The following is a 14525-nucleotide window of genomic DNA, read 5'->3' as shown; positions in this document are numbered from 1 at the left end:
TTTCTATCAATAGAAAACATTTTTGTCAGAATAATATATTAATATTACTATTAATTTTAAAAACAAGTTTCAATATCCCATTGGTATATTTTTATATTTCATTGGTAATTGTGGATTTATTTAAAACAGAACATCTCACTTAAAGTAAATAATTTGTCTTGATAAAGCAACTTGAGTTGGGTTGCTAATTAGTAGCATCTTTGTTTTGTCCTGAAAAAAATTAGAAGTAGAGAAACTTGGATATTGAGTTCTGCCGTCAACTATCTGAGTGATAAGAGCAAGTTGCTAGAGTTTGTAATTTCTTCATAAAATAAGAATTATCGAGGCAGAGCAGATCCAAAGGAATCTGAATATGGAATTTATTTCTCTTAAAAAGGAACAAACTTTTATCATCTCCAAATAAGATATTGATTCCAATTGATGACATTAGTTCCATATTACTGCTATAGGAACACTACTTATTACTAATTTTAATTAAATGAGAGCACTGAAGCGCATGTAATACTATACATTAGGAGTTTGTTAATCAGTATTTTCATATTTATGATTTGTCAGACTACTTACTTTTTGATAAAATGTATTTGAAATGTAGTCCTTCCATGGATATTTGTTCTTTATGTCATGTGTACTAGGCATAATGCGAAGCTCCAGAGATAAGCGGAATGACAGACATTAAAATTTCAAAATTTGCTTAAATTCTTAAATGAATTGAAGAGTTGGTATTAAGAAAGAAAATAGATTATGATGAAGTACAAGTTTCTTTGCTTGTGTCATATATAGTAAATTATCTCAGTGTGCAGCTTTGTTGTTTGTCTATTGGAGAGGAATGAACAACTGGGAAATAAATCATCTTTTTGGCATTGCCCTTTTATCTTTATCCTGTTTCAAGTACCTCATTCCAGGCGACACTTACAAAACAACAAATTCCACTTGGCATTTTGCTATAAAATATCAGATTTGCTTTCAGTTCTCAGTATGGAAAATGAGTTTATAATCTCAGGAGATATAATTAATTATCACTGTGTATGCAGTACTTTTAGATTGCCATATCAAAAAGAGCATATGACATTCAACTCATCTCATTTATTATTGTTTAGATTTCTAGCATCGCTATGGCTAATGATCTCTCAGTATCTTGTTAGTAACACCCTTTTAAAAGTAACTGTAATTCAACTAGAGAGGAAATGAATCTGTTTGGGGACTCAAGCTAAAATCTAGTAAATCAACTTTTAGATGAATCACATTTTTTACTTCATCATTCACTTTAAATCAGTTGAAATATTAAGATTAAGATAAATTTGTTCTGATAGTGTAAGTACTGTCATGTATAATCTCAAAGGCTAAATTCTAAAATACTGTTGGCTACAAAGCATTTTACAGTGAATAAATGGCTTTAATAAAAAGTAATATAAATCATGTCAGATACTGCACTAAGTCATTTGCATGTTTTTTATTGATTCAATACATTTTATTGATTGAAGAAACTTTGAGGGCCTAGTATATGTTATGTCTGCATAAGACAGTAAGTAAGAATAATGATGAGAACAAAGACAGAAGATTTCTGTGATACTCACAGCTTGTGGGGAAATATTAACATCATAAATATATATAAAATTATAACTGCTGTAAAAAAATCAATGTAAGCTACTCTGAGAAAGCATAACCTCATATTAACATTCCGATTATATAAACGAGAAGTGGTATTACATTTTCCAGATGAAAAGGCAAATTTATTTAACCTCTGTAATGTAAATTACCAAAAATTAGTAAATTCAAGATTCAAAGAGAAGGTATATTTAATGCCAAAACTAGAGCTTGTGTGAAGTAAATCATAGTGGCTTTTAGATTTTCCATGGCTGTGAAAAACAATATTATGTATGTTCATTCAGTTCAGACACAGGCTGAGATGCACATGCATGACATTTGACTAAACAAAGTTGAAGACAAAGGTTTGAATCACAAAGAGTACTTTTTTTTTTTTTTTTTTTTTTTGAGACTGAGTTTTGCTCTTGTTGCCCAGACTGGAGTGCAATGGCGCGATCTCGGCTCACTGCAACCTCCACCTCCCCAGTTCAAGTGATTCTCCTGCCTCAGACTCCTGAGTAGCTAGGATTACAGGCATGTGCCACCATGCCCAGCTAATTTTTGTATTCTTAGTAGAGACAGGGTTTCACCATGTTGGTCAGGCTGGTCTTGAACTCCTGACCTCAGGTGATCCACCCACCTTGGCCTCCCAAAGTGTTGGGATTACAGGCGTGAGCCACTGCTCCCAGCCAAGAGTACATTTTTAAAAAAATAATCAAATAAATATATATTTGCAGTTCTTAGATGGGACTATAATTAGTTATACAATTAAGTTACTCAAACTTTTTTAAATAAATCAAGTGAAAGTGTCAGAATATTCCAAAATTCTACCAATAGTAAATACTAATTTCTTTGTATTATTTTTGCAAAGGTACACATCTATAATTGTGAGAGACTATTTATGTTCAGTCTTTTAGTGTAATGCCATCAAAATGACACGCAAGACTATTAAAAAATAAATTTTTCTATTTTCTGCAACTATATCACAAAAATAAAATTGGATTTTTTTCCCCCAACCAATTTGTAAAGATTGCATGACAAGGTATATGTAAGGTTATGTGGTACACATGAAATTCACTGTTGGAGAGAGGTGTTATTTCAGAACAATTTATGTCAAAAGTCTCAAAAGGTAGATGCTGTGAATTGCTAGGGTTAATTTGAAAATTGAAGCTTCTTCTTATACATGCAACTCAAAGTAGCATATTTCAGGAAAAGTAGCAGCAGGAACTTAATTATTTAACAAAGGTAAATAATTATCATGAGCAACACTAACTAAGCTTACTTCCTTGCAGGTATGAGGATACTGACAAAGATACAGTACCACAGTATGAAGGTATCCATGTTGTCTTCTTTATACTAAACGATCACAAATTCCATGTCTTATCTATAAAGTGGAAATAATATTTTCTCCTAAAGTGAGGTTATAAAGCAATATTAAGGGAAATAAATATTACATTTTACAATGAATTTTACTGTACCTGTTCTTTGAAGTCAGGCTGAAAAGAACTCCATCTATTGAGATCTTCATGCACAATAAAAACTGAATATCTTCATTAAGTCTGAATAACCATATAATTCAGATACAGTTTTCATGGTTCAGAAGGGGTTTTTTTAGCTTCATTTTTTAAATTAATTGATTATTTCATTTGGCAAGGAAAAACTGTGCCTGTTTGTTATATGCATCATGACGTTTTCAGATATAGACATATTGTGGAATAGCTAAACCAAAATTATTAGCATTTATATTAACTCACATATCTTTTTGGGGGTAAGAACACTTAAATTTACTCTTAATAATTTTCAAAAATACAATACTTTGTTAATTACCATGACTGTGTTGTACAATAGATCTCTTTAACTTATTTTTCCTATCTATATGAAAAAATTTATTTGACCGACATCTACCCAATGTGCCCTGCAGCCACCTTCCACCATTCTCTAGCCCTTACATGCTACTTTCTGCTTCAGCGAATCCAACATTTTTAGATTCCACATATAAGTGAGATGATACAATATTGGTGTTTCTGTGACTAGCCCATTTCATTCAGCATTATATCCTCCAGGCTAACCTATGTTGTCACAAATGACAGGATCTTTTCTTCCTTTTTAAGGCTGTACAGTGACCACCATGTGGAAATAAATTTGTTGAAAATCAATTGACCATAAATGCATGAACTTCTGTATGGATGTTCTTTTCTGTTTTATTAGTCTATATTTCTGTCTTTATAGCAGTGCCATACTGTTTTGATTACTGTAGCCTCAGAGTATAATTTGAAGTCAGGTATTGAGATACTTTCAGCTTTGATCTTTTTGCTCAAGATTACTTTGAATATTTGGGGTCTTTAGTGGTTCCATATGAATTCTAGGAATTTTTTTATTCCTGTGAAAAATATCATTGGAATTTTGATAGGGATGGCCTGAAATCTGTAGATTGCCTTGGTTAGTATAAACTTTTTAACAATATTAATTCTTCTAATCAAGAATCATGGGATATCTTTTGATTTATTTGTATCCTTCAATATCTTTCACCAATGTTTCATAGTATTCACTGTATAGGTTTTTCTCTTCCTTGGTTAAATTTATTTCTATATGGTTTTTAAAATGTTAGCGTGTATGGAATTGTTTTCTTAATTTCTTTTCAGATAGTTTGTTATTAATGTAAACAAAGCTACTTTATTATTTCTGTTTTTGCTTGTTGATTTGTTTAAGTTGCTTATAGATTCTGGATGTTAGAACTTTGTCAAATACGTATTTTGCAAATCTTTTCTAGTTTGTCTGTTTACTCTCTTGATAGTTTCTGTTGCTGTGCAGAAGCTCTTCAGTTTAATTAGGCCCTGTTTGTCAACTTTTTTTTTTTTTCTTTACAACTGCTTTTGAGAATGTAGCCATAAATTCTCTGCCAAGGCTGATGTCAAAAAGGATATTTCCTAGATTTTCTTCTGGGATCTGTATAGTTTGAAATGTTACATTTAAGTATTTAATACATTTTAAGTTAATGTTTATATATGGTGATAGGTAGGGGTTCAGTTTTATTATTCTGCTTATGGCTAGCCAATTTATATCCCATATCCAAGCATCATTTATTAAATAGACTGTCCTTTCGCCATTGCTTGTTTTTGTTGACTTAAAAAAAATCAGATGGCTGTAGGTGTATGGCTTTATTTCTAGGTTCTCTATTTTGCTCCATTGGTCTATGTGTCTGTTTTTGTTCCGGTACTATGCTGTTTTGATTGCTGTTGTCTTGTAACATGCACACAAACTAGAAAATCTAGAGGAAATGGATAAATTCCCATTAACACGCAATCTCTCAAGTTTGAACCTGGAAGAAATTGAAACCATGAATAGACTACTAATGAATCCCAAAATTACATTAGTAATGAAAAACCTACCAAACAAAATGTCCCCGGGCCAAATGGAGTCATGGCTAAAGAGCACATATCAATGTTAGTGAAATTATTCCAAAATAATTGAGGAGGAGAGACTCCTCCCTAACTTATCCTGCAAAGCCATAATCAATCTCATAAAAGCTGGAAATTTTAGGCCAATATCCCTGTTGAACATAGACACCAAAAATCCTCAGCAAAATACTGGCAAACTGAATAAAGCAGCACATCAAAAAGTTAATTCACCATGATCAGGTAGGCTTATTCCTGAGATGCAAGTCTGGTCCAACAGATGCAAATCAATAAATGTGATTCACCAGATAAACAGAATTAAAAACAAAAATTATATGATCATCTCAATATATATAGAAAAATATTTTGATAAACTCCAGCATCCCTTCATGATACAAAGCCTCAACAAACTAGGCATCAAAAAACATACCTCAAAATAATAAGAATCGTCTATGACAAAACAACAGTCAACTCATACTGAAAAGGTTAAAGGCAAAAGCATTCCTATTGAGAACTGGCACTAGAAAAGAATGTCCTCTCCACCAACCCTAGTCAATGTAATTCTAGAGGTGCTAGCCAGAGCAATCAGGAAAGAGAAAAAAAAAATAAAAGACATCCAAATAGGGAAATAAGTCAAACTAACTCTCTTCGCTGAAGGTATGATTCTGTACTTAGAAAATCCTAAAGACCCTGCCAAAAGACTCCCAGTACTGATAAATAAATTCAGTGAACTTCTAGGATATAAAATCAATATATACAAATCAGTAGCATTTCTGATACCAATAATATTAAATATTTAAATGTTAAATAATGAACACCAATAATGTTAAAGCTGAGGGACAAATAAAAAATGCAATCCCAAAGACACCCCCCGCCAAAAAAAAATACCTATGGCTACATCTAACTGAAGAGGTCAAAGACATCTACAAAGGGAAGTATAAAACACTACTAAAAGAAATCATAGATGACACAAACAAATGGAAAAACATTACATGCTCATGGATTGGAAGAATCATTATTCTTAAAATGGCCATACTGAACAAAGCAATCTACAGATTCAACGCTATTCCTATCAAACTACACATGTTATGTTTTACATAATTAGAAAAGCTATTATTTATTTCATATGGAACCAAAGACAAGCCTGAAAAGCCAAAGCAATGCTAAGCAAAAACAAAACAAAAACAAAGACAGCTGCATCATATTACCACTTTATATCTTTTGATTGAAGAATTTAATCAATTTGTATTCAAGGTAATTATGGATAGACAAGTACACATTCCTGTCATTTCCTTAATGATTTTCTGCTTGTTTTGTAGATCTTTTGTCCTGTTCCATCTTCCTTGCTGGCCCAGTGCTGGGGATGGTCTGGAGCCCAGGGCCGCTAGGGTTAGCTAGGCTCTGTGGTAGGCTTAGAGAAGTCTGTGAGAGCAGGCCTGGAAGAAGTCGGACCAGATCCCCAGGCAGCTGGGACTGACTCAATGCTGTGGCCAGTCCAGAGCCAATGCATTCCAGGACCTGGGACCACTAAAGTCAGCATACTGGTGTGGCAGCCCCAGGGACCTAGTTCCTGGGACCTGGAGCTGAATAGCCCTGGGACCTGGAGCTACAGGTTCCAGCATGAGGCTGGGTCAGTCCTGGAAGCTCAGTCTGTGGGTGCCAGCCTGAAGTCTGGGGTTTTGGGAGCCTTTTCAGTGCTGAATTTTAGTGGGATGGGCCTGTATGTTGGGGTACAAGGCAAAGTCTGATGCTCACCTCTCTCTCCTTTTTTCTTTTTCTTTTTCTTTTTTTTTTTTTTTTTTTTGAGACGGAGTCTCGCTCTGTGGCCCAGGCTGGAGTGCGGTGGCCGGATCTCAACTCACTGCAAGCTCCGCCTCCCGGGTTCACGCCATTCTCCTGCCTCAGCCTCCCAAGTAGCTGGGACTACAGGCGCCCGCCACCTCGCCTGGCTAGTTTTTTGTATTTTTTAGTAGAGACGGGGTTTCACCGTGTTAGCCAGGATGGTCTGGATCTCCTGACCTCCTGATCCACCCGTTTCGGCCTCCAAAGTGCTGAGATTACAGGCTTGAGCCACCGCGCCCGGCCCTCTCTCCTTTTTTCTAAGTAAAAGGTAGATCTCTCTATGGTGTACTGCCCCGGGTTAGATGAGGGGTGACATGGATAATGTAAAATGGTTCTTCCTACCCTATTCAGTGTGTTTCAATTTTTTAAAATGTTTCTGGCACCCTTAATTTTGGTAACCTTTCACTGGATTTCCTTACATTTCATCAAGGTATTTTTGTACATGAATAATTGTTCAAGTTGATGTTTCTGTGCACAAACATGAGGGAATCCTATTCTACTACCTTGCTTGGATACCCTCCAAAGTAAAATAGTTACTTTAGTTAAATAATGTAGATATTGCTCCACTAACTAAGGCATCAGATAAAACGCAGAGTTTGTGGAAAGTGTGAATATTTATTCCTCTTTATATGCGCTTTGACAAATGTCGAAGAAAATGTTCAGCTGATATTAAAAACATTATTTCTAATGGTGTGATTTTGGATATATTGCATTTTTGTTGCATTTTACAACCTTAATATTTATGAAAAGAATATATTTCAAAATAAAATAAAGCCTTTCCTTAAAGAGGAAAGAATAAAAGTAGTAAGGAACATGGATAGAAACAGATTCATTGGGAAAGCATAAAATATATTGGAGGAAAATGCACACAAAAATAAGGAGTACTTGTTTCATAAACTAAAGAAAAGCTTCCATGCCAAGCTGAAATGTTTGAACAAAGATGAATTGTCAGTTAAAAAAAGAAATAATTGGAACATTTTATATAGAGTAATAGAGTAAGGTATGTTTTTCAAGAGAATTCATATGCCAGGCATGGCCAGAGGGAAGAATTCACGTAAAAACATAAGAGAGAGGTGTTTGGAATAGCAAGAAAAATTACAGTTTGCCTTTTTCAGTTGATATGAAATAGGTAATGAGGCCTGAACTGAAAAAAAAAAAAAAAAGATTTTGGTTTTTGATTTGTTTTTATTTTCTATTTTTCTCTCTAGCAACTTCCTGACCTAAATGCCATATGGAGAATATCAAACGTATGGAAAGTACAAGTTATGATTTGTTCCCTTTCCCTAGCTCTAGATTAAGTGATTAAAAATGCATTGCAAATGTTTTAACAAATTATGCCACCCAGGACAATGAAATAAAAGTAATATATCACTTAAGAAGTTGTATTTTTAGGTATTTTGGCCAGAAAAGAGTCAGTGCTGGTGTCTCAAGTCACAGGTGGTTTAACTCATGGCTGGAAAACTAAATAAGCATCATTTTTATTGCACACATTCCATTTGGTGTTTGAAGTATACTTCAGCATAGATGTAAAGTACTTAAATATTTTAAAGAAAACCATTTAATTATTTTACCTAACAACAATGCAATGTCTGGAACATTCTCAAATGTCAAACATGTTACATAGCTGTCTCATCCTTAAGAACCTTAAGCCTGCTCTATCCTAAGGTTTTAGGATTGTGTTCTACAGCAGTATTGTCTGGTCAGAGGAACTTATAACCTAAAAAAATTTTTGCAAAACTATAAATAATTTATATATATATATATATCTCATATATATACACACACACCTGATATATATATATATATCAGGCATAGTAAGGATTTATTGTCATAGGAGTGGTGGGAGAGACTGTTGTAAAATAATTGGTAGAAGTATAGAATGCTACAGAATTTCTGCTTGATCCCCACAGTGGCAATGATGGGGATCATCTCTCTTCCACTGCACTTCAAGGCAAGTGATGGAGGCATCAAGAGAGCCCTCCCCAAGACTGTGGATGCTTGCTAGAGGGGAAGAGTATATCGTGCAACCTGAAAAAATTACCAATGGAGCTGCTGAAACTTCAGGTTGGCCACAGAAGTCACTAGAGCAGAAGTCAAGAGTGCTTTGAGAGAAAATTACGTATAAAAGTTGGAAGTGGAACATAGCTAATTGTAACAGCTTTTATCTAGAACATTCTGACAAGAAGCAACCTTGGGAAGCCTGCCAAGAAAGACAGAACATTAACGGGAGAAAGCTGCACTCTTAGTGTTGGTGGCAAAAAGTACGTTGGTTCTCTCAAGCTAAGTGCATATCACTAAGATAGACAGAATTGGCATATAATAAAAGGACATTGCCCAAAATGAGCATCTATTGAACAAAGGGGTCTGTAATGCATTCATATCATTATGGTGTTGCCTTGGCATCCATTGTGAGTATAACTTGGACTTTCTCATACCAGAAGTGGGTCACAGTCACCCATGAGACAGTTTTCAACTCATCAGCTCACTCCCCATCAAACCCTGCCAGTTCCTCATTGTGGTATTATACAACTGCCTTATACAACTTCCTCTTCATGACCACCTGTCTGTGGGACAGCTAGATAAAACATACTTCAGCAGTCTCACTGATCCCCTCATGGACTGTGTAGGTATTTTCACAGTAACCACGTTTCAGTCACAGCATGACCTTCTGGAACTTGTGCCTCCTTGCTTCAAACCTACCCATTAAAACTTGCTGCAGGAACCTTGTTTGGATAATGCCCTAGACTCAATAAAAGGATTGGCTCACAGATTGCTATCCCTCTCTTTCCTGGTGCTGACTCACCTCCATTATGGCATGGTGTGTACCTCCAGGGCCTGTAAGCAAAAACATTTTAATTTTCAGCTTGTATTTTTCTTAATCATTAAAAAGGTACTCAGCACCTTAAAGTTCCCAAATTAATACAGAATGACAGCAAAAGAGAATTTATATGGAATTCCATCACAAGGTAACAGCCGTGGGTTGACAAATACGCAGTCACAGAGCATATTACCATAAAAGTGGACAGTGAAATTCAGAGGACTTTGAAAGAACCTACTACTAATACCACTCAGAAAAGCAAAAACTAGAACTCTTTGAAAAAGAGTTTTTACCAGCTAATACTAAATCACAGCTATCAGCTAAGTGCAGAGATGTTTGCCCTTATTCTTCTCAACTGTGCAGTAGCCAGAAGCTGAGTGCAAGGAGAAGAGTTAAAAGAAACAAGAAGGTCCAAAACAGACTACAACATCCTCCCTCACTGCTTGCCCTAAAAAAGCAGATCAAGTGTGAGCTGAGAGTTCAAGGAGAAGACTGGAAATAAATGTGAGAACAAGACTTGACTTAAATATTAATTTCAGAAAATGAAGTTATTTTAATGTCTGAAAATGAAGGGAATGTTATGAGATCTACCCAAGATATTAATAAGTGTATGGGGAATTAGTATCTGATAAACTCTGTTTGAAAGAAGTGGCCAGAAAAAAAATAAAGTAATTCCCTGATCATAACTATCCTATTCAGCATGTTTAGTAGCTATTGAATGGAAAATGTGGTGAACTATGAAATATAACTTATCAGAATAATTCACCCATGATTTTGAAACTTTGTTCTTCTACAGATTGACTTTTCATGTCATCAAAAAAGGAGAAATTTATATTCTTATTTACAACCTAAAAATGTTTTATATAAAAGCTTAAATCTCAAATGTTATAACATCATAGAATTTATAAAGCCTTACTTTTTAAAATAATCATATAGGATCCAGTTTTATCTGCCTTAAAATGTAAAGTCCAAACTTAACCTAATTAGACAACTTTTCAGTTATATAACATAGTTAGGCTAATGGGGCTTTTCTCATAGGAATTTAAGAATAAAATGTGTGTTTCTGTGCGAGTAGAAAAGAACAAGGAAGAATATTCCAGAGGTGGCTTAGTTAGGACTAATATAAACTCACCAAGGCGTAAAAACTAGTCCTTCCTGGGACTAATTAATAGCTCAAATCATTAAATCTCCAGGGGCTTAGAAAACCCCTGGCCAGTCCAGACACCAGTGCCCACGTATCCACAAAGGAAGCTAATAGAAATTGTCAAGACTGGAGGGGCTTTATGTCACTGGTGGTAGATATTTACATCTGGTGAAAGAACACCATCAAAGTGATGTACAATATTTATTAAGGCAGGATCCAGATCTAGATGAAGAAAGAAACTGCATAGGAATGGGGAGAGCTCTTAGCAATAAGCTTAGCTTTTTGCAACTGTTTGATAAACAGAAACCAAGGTTCATGGATGGACAAATTGGTCCAGAAAATAAGAGGTAAAATTAGGAATAGGAAAAACAGTCTGCCTTTAAGTATTTCACACATATATATTTTAAACATTGTATTGAAGTGTGATACAAAATGAAAGTGCAAATACTGTCAGTTTGATAACTACACAAATTAAATACACCTACATAATCAGGACCCAGAACAAGAAACAGAACATTATTGGGGTTCTAGACGTCACTTTAATGATGCCTTCCATCTACTACCATCTCTTTCAGGTCCCTTTTACTCTACACCTTAAAAGCATACTTTAGTGTTATCTGAGTTTTTTAATTTTTATAAATTAAATTATACAGTATGCATACTTTTGCATCTGACTTTTCTAATTCAAAAGTATTTTGTAACATTCATGAATATTTTTGTGTGTAGTTGTAGGTCATTAATTCTCATTGCTGAATAATACTCCCTGTGTCAATATACTACAATTTATCTATTCACTCTTTTCTTAATGGTCACATGGGTAATTTCTAGTGTGAAACAATTTTGAATGGTGGCACTATAAACATACTAACTCATGTCTTTTGTTAAGCATATATACCTATTTCTATTTCTGTGGGTTTTTTTCTTGATACAGAATTGCTACATCATGAAATATGCAATTCAATCTTAGTAAATGTTGATTAACTGCTTTCCCAAGACACTGTAATAATTAACACACCCACAGCAATGTAGAAAAATTTTGTTTGGCTACACGTCTTCATCACACTTATTTTGAATTTTTTCATCTTAGCCATTCTAATGGCTTCACCTTAGAATTTTAATTTGCATTTCTTAATGACTAATGAAGTTGGACACCTTTTTATATCTATATTGGTCATTTGGTTATTTTCTTTATGGTGTCTTCACATTTTCTTCACATTTTACTATTAGATTGTTAGACTTTTTCTTACTTTTTAGGCATTCCTTATATATTCCAGATTATAATCCCTTCAGGCATATTTTTCCTACTCTTTGTGTTATTTTTGCACACTATTAATGGTGGTTTTTTATTGTAGAAGTTGTTAATTTTAGGGCCGGGTTTGGTGTCTCACGCCTGTAATCCCAGCACTTTGGGAGGCTGAGGTGGGCAGATCACGAAGTCAGGAGATCGAGACCATCCTGGCTAACACGGTGAAACCCTGTGTCTACTAAAAATACAAAAAATTAGCCAGGCATGGTGGTGGGTGCCTGTAGTCCCTGCTACTTGGGAGGCTGAGGCAGGAGAATGGTGTGAACCCGAGAGATGGAGCTTGCAGTGAGCCAACATTGCGCCACTGCACTCCAGCCAGGGTGACAGAGCGAGACTCCGTCTCAAAAAAAAAAAAAAAAAAAAAAAAAAAGTATTAATTTTAATGTAATCCAATTTATCTTTTTAGAGATTTATGGTTAGTTATTTTTGTGTCTAGTTTAAGAAATCTTTGCCTGCCCCACAGTCACAAAAAATGTTCTGTAATTTGACCTCTAAAACTTGTACTGCCATACCCCAGGCATGTTTAAATATCACATAAGTAAACCTAGGGCACTAAGGCAAAAGGTTCTGTCTAAACCCTGTTGACTTGTATAGAAGTTTCTAATTTGCCATCAGATCAGGCAGGGATCTAGGTGCAGAGTCAAGACAGGGTTATGCCTACTTAAAGCAGGACTTTCAAACATTGATCTGAGCATGGAAGCTCTGGGCTAAGACTTTTGAAGAAAAGGTGCAAGCTGTTTCCAGTTCAGTTAATGTCTAGTTATGAACTGAGAAATATGAGAGTCGTATGGGTGAAATTTGTAAGAAATGTCAAAATAACTGTAATTATTACAACAGCACTGATTTCTATACCATGACATCAAGCTGTTTCAGACTCACCTGTAGCCTGAGGCACAAGCTATTAATGTACATGGGTATAGTGGTCTCCCTCTCTTGTTGTCTTTCCAGACAGTTATTTGAATCTTCCATGTGGTGGAATTCAGGGTGGTGTAGACATATTAGAAAATGCTTAATGTATACATCAGTGACTTAGCAACTAAGACAATCAATGGTTACTTGTTACAGATTGATGGCTTGATATACTGAGAGCATTAAAAGTTTCTGTATTTAAATATATATATGTCAATTGGCCCCAATTATTTTGGTTTCTTTCAAAATTTTCAATGTTTAGCTTTAACCCTTTTGTGGCCATTTATTATCCCAATCTTATTTCCAAGAAATAGGATCATAAAAGATAGTCTGACATCGGGGAGTGCAGATTAGGGCAACTCATTTCAGCTATCACACTCTCATCAGGTGAAATTTAAAACTAATTGATCTTGGAAAAACTTGATGTACCTTAGAGAAGCCAGATTTACAAAACCCAGATTTCAAAGATTTACATATCTAGGGGTTTTGACAAAAATAAAATTTGAAATATTTCTCATGCTCACCTAAGGTCAATTCATTTTTCCAATGATTAGATGTAAGGAAAGAAAGTGAAAGAAAACTTTCAGCAGTTAGTTCCAATTCACCTCATTCTCATTAGGCTCAAGAAATCTGTATTTTATAAGGCCTAATAAGTAATGTATAGAAGACAGTGCATTTTATACATGGCCAAGACGTGTACATCCTCAATCACTATTAATTAGTACCTTTGCAAATCAAATTTATTTAAAATGGCATTTAATGTCTCCATAATATTTGTAATGAAGAACATCTGTATTATTCCATAAAATGCACATTGCTCACAGCTGCTCATGGTACTGCCTACAGTTGTGGGGTAGTTTGCTTTGTAATGCCTAAGCTTCCTATTTTATCTGTGATAAGAAAAATCTGAAGCCCAGATGGCCCATATCAATTATGCTGTAAAAGTGTTGGCTCATTGCTCCTTCACAACAGGACATTCATTGATCTCAGCTCTGACATGATCTGATACAACGTTTGTGGAAGACTTACAAGTCTGTAAGTCTCATTTGCCTTAAACTAAAATGATGATGTCAGTTTTTAACCTGTGTTTTGCAAAGACCAGTGTTTGTGTGGTGCTGCAGAGGAGAAGTGCTAGGGGCAGGCAGGGAGTGAGAGTGATTAACACAAGCAAAGTTCCACAAACTTCTGCCTCTCAGATCTTGTGGTTCTCGGAATTATTTATTTGAATAAAATAATAGTTTTTAAACTTCTAAGTATGATTAACGATAACATTATCTCCCTTTTTAATAATCTTTGAACACCTGCTGTGAAGGGAAGGCTATTATTGTACGATGTTCAAAAACTCTGACTTTAATGCTTGCCAGAACTGAGATTTGATCATGGCTCTGCTATTCAACTAGCTTTAAGGGGAAAAACAAAACCTCTCTCTCTTTTAAACACTTCATCTATAAAAAAGGTGGATGACAATGATTAGTGCCTTATAAGGTTGCTGTGAATAGCAAATGAACTAATCTATGTGGAACATTT

The sequence above is a fragment of the Macaca mulatta genome, chromosome 2, assembly GCF_049350105.2.
Source record: "Macaca mulatta isolate MMU2019108-1 chromosome 2, T2T-MMU8v2.0, whole genome shotgun sequence".
NCBI classification, from domain to species: domain Eukaryota; kingdom Metazoa; phylum Chordata; class Mammalia; order Primates; family Cercopithecidae; genus Macaca; species Macaca mulatta.
This window is presented reverse-complemented; position numbering follows the sequence as displayed.